Source organism: Choloepus didactylus, chromosome X (genome assembly GCF_015220235.1).
Source record: "Choloepus didactylus isolate mChoDid1 chromosome X, mChoDid1.pri, whole genome shotgun sequence".
NCBI classification, from domain to species: domain Eukaryota; kingdom Metazoa; phylum Chordata; class Mammalia; order Pilosa; family Megalonychidae; genus Choloepus; species Choloepus didactylus.
In genome coordinates, this window is record NC_051334.1 from 42,130,193 (window position 1) to 42,140,945 (window position 10,753).

The window sequence follows — 10,753 nt, forward strand, 5'->3', positions numbered from 1 at the left end:
TCTTATATTCGGACGTTTCATATTATCTATCATATCCCTGAGGTCCATTTCGATTTTTTCAATTTTTTTCCCCATTCTTTCTTTTATGCTTTCATTTTCCATTCTGTCATCTTCAGGTCACTGATTCGTTGTTCAACTTCCTCTAGTCTTGTACTATGAGTGTCCAGAATCTTTTTAATTTGGTCAACAGTTTCTTTAATTTCCATAAGATCATCCATTTTTTTATTTAGTCTTGCAATGTCTTCTTTATGCTCTTCTAGGATCTTCTTGATTTCCTTTGTCTCCCGTACTATGGTCTCATTGATCATCTTTAGTTCTTTGAGTAGCTGCTCTAGGTGCTGTGTCTCTTCTGGTCTTTTGATTTGGGTGCTTGGGCTTGGGTTATCCATATCATCTGGTTTTTTCATATGCTTTATAATTTTCTGTTGTTTTTGGCCTCGTGGCATTTGCTGAACTTGATAGGGTTCTTTTAGGATTTGTAGACCAATTGAAGTCCTTATCTCTAATTTATCAGATCTACAGCTTCGTGGAGTACACTTTCTCTAACTAACCAGCAGGTGGTGTCCACGAGCCACCTGTTCTCCACAAGCCAGTTCTCCCCTGCTTAGCCTTTTTGGTGAGTGGGGGAGTGAGTCTTGTGGGGTCCAGTTGGTGTACCAAGCTTGCGTGTGTAGTTGGTGTTGCCTGCCCTGTATATGGGGCGTGTTTCTGGGCAGTGAGGGGGGGGGGTGGCTCTAACAATCAAATCTCCCTGGTGATCCTAGAGTTTTAAGGCTGCTGCAATAGTCTAATCCTTCAGTTCAGTCCTGCCACAGTTTGTCTCTGCCACTGACCCACAAGTCCTTGGTATTGGCGTATGGCTCCTGAGACATGCAAGTGGGCCCCTCTTCCAGGCCGTGCACCCCTGGTCTTCTGTTGAGGGATGACTGTGCTATGTCACAGGTGAGTGCCGTCCCCCCAGAGCAGTTCTGGGCTGCTGGGCTGTGTAGGGAGGCTCCCAGTCTGCTGAAATGATGGCTGATTGGGGCTTTGTTAATTCACACTGCTCTCCCTTCCCAACTCTGGGACAATCAGCTGAGGTTGCAGGGAAGGCTAATGTCCACGCCCAGTTTTGTGGTGTGTGCCTGTTATTTGAAGCACTTCCATCACACTGGGTTGTCTGGGGCAGTTCTGGGCTATGGGGCTGGCGATGGGCAGGAGTGTTTCCTGTCCACCAGGATGATGGCTGTGAGCGGACACCCCCCTTTTCTTGGGAAGTTGTGGTGTTTAGTGAATTTTCTCAGCCACTGGATTATTGCGTTTTGTCTCAGAGCTCTCCTAGTTCTGCTCTTGACTTGACCTGCCCAAATTGCAGGTCTTTGAAGCTTTCTGTATTGGGCTTCTTAGAGTAATTGTTTTAGAAAAAGAGAAAAGGATTAAAAAAAAAAAAAAAAAAAGGGCCCTCCTCAGAGATCTAATGGGTTATTGAAATGCTAAGAGACAAAGCAACCAGGGCCATTAAGGAAAGGTCCACAGGGCAGAGAGATCAGCTTTTCTTCGGGATTTGCATATGCACCTCAGGGCCTGAGCTCTGGCCTGAGCTCTGCCCTTCCCCCTTCTATGTTCACCAGAACTCCAAAAATCCTCCGCTTTTATTTTGGAGTTTTTCGTGTTGTTTTTTTTCTATGCCTGTCTCCTCTCTGCTGGGCTGGCTGCTCTCAGATTCTCTGGTGTCTGGTCTCCGTCTATCTATGGTTGGAGTTTGGATCAGCAGAATGAGTTTCTGATAAGGGCTGCCACTGCAGTTCTCCGTTCTCCTTCCCAGAGCTGACAGCCCCTCCTCCCACGGGACTGAGCCTGGCAGGGAGGGGCGCGGGTCCCCTGGCCGCAAAAGCTTACAGATTTCACTGATCTCAGCAGTTCCACATTTTCATGAGTGTTGTATGAAGTATGCCCAAAGTCAGATTGCTCTGTGGTGTCCAGTCAACGCAGTTCCTGGCTTTCTACCTACTTTCCTGGAGGAGTAACTAAAACATACAGCTCACCAGTCTGCCATCTTGCCCCGCTCTCGAGACCCTACAGCTTTTAACTGTTCTTTTTCTTAATTCAGCACTGGCCCTGTTACTGCAACCCTTTATCTCTTTTCTGGAGCTTTGAGAAAGATGTTTCTATTGGTTATTACTGATTTTCAATGCTTCCATGGGCAGACAGAATCCTGAAGCTTCTCACTCCACCATATTGATCTGAGTTTATTATTTCTGAGATGTCTTTACACTGAAAATGTTTTTGTCTTTAAGGTGGGTTGAAGAATCAAGACTGGAGATGTGTTTGAGGTGTAAAAGCATTGTTGGATCTTCAGAATGGGGAGTTGGGTCTAAACACTGGCTCTGGTCATTTCATCTGTATGATCTTTTGCAAGTTATTTACACTCTCCAAACCTTAGTTTTTCCATCTGTACAATTGAGTAAATAATGCTTTTCCCATTAAGGGGTAAATAAGAGAATTAAAATGAAATACGAAATTTCAGATATTTAGCATTGTGCCTCCTAGTACTTTATGGATTCTCAGTACATGTCACTCTGTTTTTTATGCCTCCTTCCCCATCCCCTCTAGCATTTGTCTCAAGGAGTTTTCTTCCTTTTGACATTGTGGATCCTGTGCACTCTTAATAGTCTTGTATAGCCCTTTAGGGACTTAGAATCTTGGGTTGTAAAATTATGAGCTTGGCCCACATGATCTTTAAGTTTAATCCCATCATTTTAAAGTCCATTTCTAGCATTCTGTGATTCAATGCATTAGAGTAGAGCACACAATTCTTACCTCATTATGGATTCTCATTATAGTCCCTTTGGTTTTAATGAGCTACATTGGCTATCCTGGTGCTCTGTGTATTCAGATATTTCTGGTAATTGGAAGAATTACATGAGGAAAGTCTTGTGGGACCATCTCAGGACCAATGACACCAAATGATATTCCTTTGTTGCAAGCTTCTTGGAGGAAGCAATGATCCTGTGTCTTTAAAAAGTGAATTTTTGCAGTCCTAAGAATACAAGCAAGAATAAAGTATTTTGCACACATTAGTTTTCTCTTCCTAACTAGACTGTGAGCTTTTTGTTGACAGTAACTGCCTTTCCTATTTCTTGCAGTGCAACGTTCTTATTGATCAGGCCTATACCCCTGTGATCAATCATCACCATTAGAATCATACACACACACACATACACACACACACACACATGCATGCACACAACACACCCTTTGATCAATCAACATTACAGCAACTGAGTCAATTAGCTGTTGTACGTGCTAATTGACCCTAAAGAAGGTTTGAGAATCTCTTTGTATACCATGGACTTCCAAAATATCTCTTAATCTGGTTTTGGTTCTTGTATCCAGGTACCAAGTAATCAGTTAAGCAAATCAATCATTGCTTTCCTTTATTAGATATTTAACAGTTAACCATATATATCTGTATATGCACAAAGTGATGTTTACTCATTCTGGAGATTGTGAGGTATGTAGACTGAGGACCTGGTAAATTTGATGATTCATTTTAATGGTTATTTGTGGGGCATTTAAGTCTTCATCTTTTTGTTTCCATTTTCTGTTCAAATTTCCTTTTTATTTTGAACTTTTTTTGAGGACTGATTTGCTATGTTATGATTGGTTTTGCAGAGATGAAGCTTTTCTGTTTCATTTAGCTTGAAAAGTTGCTGTTTGAAGCTGTTTTATGTGACTTTTTTCCTCCTCTTTCAGAGCAAATATGTTTTTAAAATTTATTTTCAAGGGAAACATTTCTCAGAAAAACAATTCCCTACGGGTTTGTGATGGTCTTAATACTTCTATAAACAAGTCCATTTCCCTAGAACTTCCATTGTTACTTAAGAGAATTCTTTTATTTGTCTCCATTGAAACCTGTATTTGAAAATAATTGATTTTTGTTTTACCTATTTGAATCTCACTTTAAGCTGTATTTATCTATTTCTAAGCCCCTTGGAAAATTTGGCAGTGGTATGCAAAGCTGTGTGTGACTACCTGTTCTGAATTTTATTTGGTGTTTTCCATTTCTGTTTTTATGAGGCCAGGTGGCCAAGAAAAGGAAAGATGTCTGTATCTGAGCTTCTACTCTTCCCTAATGTAAGAGTCTCTAGCAAGTCTTAGTTTGGTTCCACCCTGAACACAAGATTCTTGAGAAAGAATCCATGTCTATCATGCCTTCAATTGCATTTCTTGTTGCTTGTGATCTGTAGCAGAATGGAACTTTCTAAACCAGAGGCCCTCAAAGTGTGGCCCTTGCACCTTGCCAATCAGCAATCCATTCATTGTGGGTCTGCGTTGAGATGAGTTCAAAATTGAAAGTGTTTAGAATCTTTCATAGCAATTTGACATTGCTAAGATATCCAAGTGCATGGTCCCTGAGCTCATCTCCTTGAACAGGCACTGTTTAGTAGAGAAGCCACTAGCCACATGTGGCTATTAGCATTTGAAGTGTGGCTAGCCTGAATTGAGATGTGTGTAAATATAAACTACACACTGGATTTTAAAGGCTTAGTAAAATAAAAAGAGTATAGAATTTCTCATTAATAATGTTTTTATATGTTGCAATGATGATATTTTGCATATATTGGTTAGATAAAATAAATTATTAAAGTTAATGTCACCTGTTTCTTTTTGCTTTTTTAATGTGGCTACTAGAAAATTAAAAACTATGCTATGTAGTTTGCCTTATATTTATATTGAACACCATTTTAGGTGTTGTTTACAAATAATTTGAGAAGAACTGCTTTCCACACTCTTGTGCAAAGACCTTGTTTTGTGAAGTAATGCCAGGACTGGGTACTTCAGGTAGTTTTTCTTGTTCCTTATTATTATTTACTCTAACTACCTTCTAGAGTCATTGGAACTTTCTCGGTGTTTATCCTCAAGTTACTTATCACAGCAGTGTTAGCACCTTCCACTGAAGGCTCATTTGCATAAATTGGGTGTTATCCTAAAGGACACTGTGTGTGTGTTACCAAAAAGATTCCTCTTATCCTGCTCCCACTGAGCCACTCATCTCTGCACTGGGGCCCTGTTCAGATTGTGGGCACCTTTCCCCTGTGGCTATTGTTTCCTGAATTTGGCTTGTGTCACCAGTTCATCATCACCATATTTGATGGGTGAATCCACCTCCTCCTCTCAAACTGAGCTCCAGTGTTGTTGCCTCTGTGAAACTTCCCCTAATCCCCATATAAGAGAGAGTTAGACTCTCTCTCATATGACTTCCCACAGCGCCTTCTACTTTTCCTACATGTGAATATTTACCTGAGAGTATTGTAAATGTTGCTTGGCAGATCTTCCTCACTAGGAGCCCTTAGAACTCAGGGACTTTGCTTTATTCATCTTTGTGATAACAGTATCTAGGCAACTGAATGCATAATGTAACTCTTATTCCCCAGATTGGAGCTGTAATGTGTTTTGAAAAGTTGCAACATATTTTGTGTAGCCAATGTCAATCATCCAATCAACAAATATTTTTGGGTCACTTCCTCTGCAAATTACTGTTTTGTAAACTTCAGTGAGGATTGGATAAGTACTTTTACGGCAACCTCTGAACCCCTGCTTATGTTAGAGAATTCCCCACTTTGAGTCTTGGTGGTAGGTAGGAAGGGCCCATTTCTCACTAGGAAAACTTAAAATGTCAGGCCTACACTTTCCCATCTTCCCTTGCAGCCAGGGTGCATGACTGAGGCTCAACAAGGTCACCCTCCTTTCACATTGGGAATGGGAGTAGAGGCTCAAAGAAGCAGGGACTGCAGGGAGTCCTTGGCTTCCCAAAGAGCAGTATGGATGGCACAGGTGGCAGCATCCGGTGCTTGGAGGTGGTAGCAGTGGAATCTTCTCTGGTCCATGGAGGAAAATGGGATATTATTCTGAGCCTGGTTCTCCTGGCATTTCTGTGAGCCAACCAATATCTTTTTTGTGTAAATTTCTTTTTGTCCTTTTGATAAATCAGCCAGGTTGGTTTCTGGTGCTGACAACTGAATATACTGACTGATTCAGGATAATAAGAAATAAATACATGAAAAATGAAGCAACAATTCAACATCCCAGCATAGAAAATGTCACAAAAGTGACAGATTTACTGCAAAGTGAACCACATGGGAAATATGCTATTATTTAAGAGGAGAAAGTCTCAGCCAGTTGCTGCAATAATCTGAAAGGCTTCACAGAGGAGGTGGCCCTGCATCAGGCTTGCAGAGAAGACTGGGCATACAGATAGACTCACTGCCATGGGAAATACAGAAGAAGTAAATGATATATATCCAGTCACAAAGCAGATTCTAACCTAATTCAATCGTAAGAGATGCCTTAAGGTATCCAGAGAAAATATAAAAGTAGAAAAGGCCAATAAATACCAGAAAGGAGGGCTGCCAGATTCAGCAAATAAAAACAAAGATTTTTAGTGTATGTTCCAAATATACTTTTAGTAATTTTATAATTATTATAAAATTTAGAAGTTTCTAGTTTTATAAATTTTATCTGGTAGCCTTATCTGAAAGGGAGTAAGAGAAACAGAAGAGCCTGAAATTACCAAGGAAGGCTTCCAAAAGTAGGTGAGCTTTGAGCTCAGCATTAAAGGAAGCTTGGGATAAGGGGGTGGGGTGGGGAATGATTAGAGAAACAAAGAAGGACACTTTAAACTTCTATTTTCTGGGTGTTCTGCTAGGTATTTTGACATGTTAACTCATTTCAACCTCAGAACAATGCTGTGAGGTGGCTATAATTATTTTCCTTCCATTTTTTTACAGGTCAAGAAATTAAGACTCATAAGTTCAATAACTTTTCTAAGGTTGCACAACTAGTGAATAGCAGAGGCCCAGATTCATACTGGGGGCTTCCATCAAAAGCCATACTGGGAAGCAGGAACGAGTGCATGTGTGAAGGATGACAACCAGCTTTTCTTGTGTGCAATGAGGGTTAGTCCTATGTATTGGGTATATAAGAAAGGTTACCCACCCCTGGAGGCCAAGAGAAAACACTGAACTTATTTTGAGATACATTATTTGTAGGATGCCATGGGGTGAATGTAGTAAAACTATCTAGAAATGTAGGTCCAGAAAAAGTCTGGAAGACATCTGTATTGGGTGGAGATTGAAGACCTATGAGAGGGCTATATCCTGGAGAAAGAAGGGGCGGAAGAAAAAGAGGAAGGCTAAAGTCTAGGTCTTGGGGGAGGAGGTGGTAGAGGAAGGTTGTCAAGGAGCAAAGAAAAGAGGTTGAAGGGAAGAGTAGGGAGGTAAGAGAAATAGGGGCATGGCCCATGGAGCAAAGAGCAGCAGAACTAACTGATCTATCTGGTGGGTCAGTCCTGTGATTAGGTCTCATTAGTCTGTGTGGCCCAAACACTCACAGGCAGTGGCCATTTGGTTCTAGAGAAAGTCAAATTCCTATTCCATAGCTCAACATTAATTTTGTTGGAGGACTAATATATTTGCGATGTTTGAGGCAATATAGAACTCTAACTCCATGAGAGTCAATGTGTTCTTGTTTTAAAATAAGGTGACATAATTTGGTTTCAGAGTTTTTACAGCTGTTCTGTGTCTTTACAATTACACAGTATCTGTGTACCCTGACTCACATGCTATGCCGTCAATGTTTTTTGGTTGTGGCTTTTTCTTCATTGCACTGGATTCCAAACTTACAGTGTATTGAAATCACTGGAGTTATGGTTATCATTAAAGAAAATTAAACAAGTAACCATTTACATGCCCTAAGTAGATGGAAAATGAGTTAAAATAGCATGCTTCTGAGAACCTAAGATGGCGGCTAGATGAGACAGGGCAAAAAAACACCTCTGTGAAAAATACTAGATAAAAACCAGAAAGTGACCGAGAACACCAGTTTCAGCGATTCACCAGCTGGACAAGGTCTGCTAAAACCACAGGGACCATGCACTTGGTGAAACTGGGAGTCCGCATTCTGAAACGAGTGAGTAAGCCGGCTGAAAGCCCCATGGCCATGCTGCGCTGTAGGGAAACCAGGGGTTGGCATTTGGAGATGGACTAGTTCTTTTTAAAACAAAACAAAACAAAACAAAAAACCCAGGAGCGGCTGCAGTTACAACGGTGAGAACCGTGCAGTGAAGCACGGCAGGAGCGGGCTGTGCCAACCTCTCGGTGTCTGGCGTGGAGGAAGGACCGCTGCTGATTCCTTCAGGGCTGGGGGCAGAGGGGAGACCCAAAAGGAGAAAGAAACCATGCTGCTTGCAGCCGGCTCCCTGGCGGGCTGGATACACTCCTCCCCGGGGCTGTACCCAGAGCCCAGAGCCATACCAGGAAACCCAGTGTGACAGGGAGTGTATCCCACAGCACTGTGCACATGCCACAATATCGGCCATGGACAGTGGCCTTGGGTGCATACACAGCTAGTTGTCCTGGAACTGGGAAGGTGGAGCTGTGTGAAAAGCGGGGGTTTGAGACAACCCATTCAGCCATCTTTGCATCAGGCTGGGAGCACCCCTGCACGGCCCAGTGGCCCAGGGCTTCCCTTGAGGGATGGCGTGCACTTGTGACATAACACAGCCTTCTCTCAGCAGAGGTCCTGGAAGACCACAGCTGAGAAGGGGGGCCCGGTCGGAAATCCCAGGGACCCTACATCAATGCCGGGGACTCGTGGGTCAGTGGCAGAGACAATCTGGAGCAAAACTGAAATGAAAGCTTAGACTCTTGCAACAGCCTTGAATCTCTGGGAACACCTGGGAGGTTTCATTATTAAAGCTGCCCTGCCTCCCTAACCACCCAGACGCACACCCCACATTCAGGGTGGACAGCACCAACAACACACCCAAACTGGATGCACCAATTGGACACCACAAGAATCAAACCCCCACACACCACAAAGACAAAGTTGGGGAGAACTGACTTGAGGGGAATAGGTGATTAGCAGATGCCATCTGTTGGTTAGTTAGAGAAAGTGTACACCACCAAGTTGTAGATCTGAAAAATTAGATTGGTATTTTTTATAACTTGAAAGAACCCTATCAAGCAAAGCAAATGCCAAGAGGCCAAAAACAACAGAAAATCTTAAAGCATATGATAAAACCAGATGATATGGAGAACCCAATCCCAAACACCCAAATCAAAATATCAGAAGAGACACAATACTTGGTGCAATTAATCAAAGAACTACAATCAAAGAACGAGAGCATGGCACAGGAAATAAAGGACATAAAGAAGACCCTAGAAGAGCATAAAGAAGAAATTGCAAGAGTAAATAAAAAAATAGAAGATCTTATGGAAATAAAAGAAACTGTTGGCCAAATTAAAAAGACTCTGGATACTCACAATACAAGATTAGAGGAAGTTGAACAACAACTCAGAGTCCTAGAGGACCACAGAACAGAAAATGAAAGAACAAAAGAAAGAACGGAGAAAAAAATCAAAAAAATCAAAATGGATCTCAGGGATACGATAGATAAAATAAAACGTCCAAATTTAAGACTCATTGGTGTCCCAGAAGGGGAAGAGAAGGGTAAAGGTCTAGAAAGAGTATTCAAAGAAATTTTTTGGGAAAAATTCCCAAACCTCATACACAATATAAATACACAAAGCATAAATGCCCAATGAACTCCAAATAGAATAAATCCAAATAAACCCACTCCAAGACATATTCTGATCACACTGTCAAATACTGAAGAGAAGGAACAAGTTCTGAAAGCAGCAAGAGAAAAGCAATTCACCACATACAAAGGAAACAACATAAGACCAAGTAGTAACTACTCAGCGGCCACCATGGAGGCGAGAAGGCAGTGGCATGACATATTTAAAATTCTGAGAGAGAAAAATTTCCAACCAAGAATACTTTATCCAGCAAAACTCTCCTTCAAATTTGAGGGAGAGCTTAAATTTTTCACAGACAAACAAATGCTGAGAGATTTTGCCAATAAAAGACCTGCCCTACTTCAGATACTAAAGGGAGCCCTACTGACAGAGAAACAAAGAAAGGAGAGAGAGATATAGAGAATTTTATCAGACATATATAGAACCTTATATCCCAAATCACCAGGACACACATTTTGCTCTAGTGATCATGGATCTTTATCCAGAAGGGACCATAAGCTGGGGCACAAAACAAGCCTCAATAAATTAAAAAAAAAAACAAAAAAAAACATCCCAAAACAATTGAATATATTCAAAGCACATTCTCTGACCACAATGGAATACAAATAGAAGTCAATAATTTTTGATTTGTAACTCCACTATTTACTTCCTACATGGTATAAAACACACAAACTCTAACAACAAATCAGTGGTTTTGGACTCGACGTAAAATACGTAATTTTTGACAAGGACTATATAAAGGTGGGGGAATGGAGGAGTATAGGAACATAGTTTACATGTCCTGTTGAAGTTAAGTTGGTATCAAAGAAAAACAAGATTGTTACAGATTTAAGAGGTTAAATTTAAGCCCCACAGTAAGCACAAAGAAATTATCAGAGAATATGACCATAGAGATGAAAAGTAGAGTATGGGTTACGAGAAGTGGGGAAAAGGGCAATGGGGAGTTAAGAAATGAGTGTAGGGTTGCTGTCTGAGGTGAAGGGAAATTTCTAGTAATGGATGGTGGGAAGGTGATTGCATTACAACATTCTAAATGTGATTAATCCCACTAATGGAATGCTAGGGAGGGGGTGGAATGGGAAGATTTAGGCTGTATATATGTTTCCACAATTGAAGGAAAAAAAGACAATCTAAATAGATGACAACTGAATGCCAAGGATGATCCTGGATGG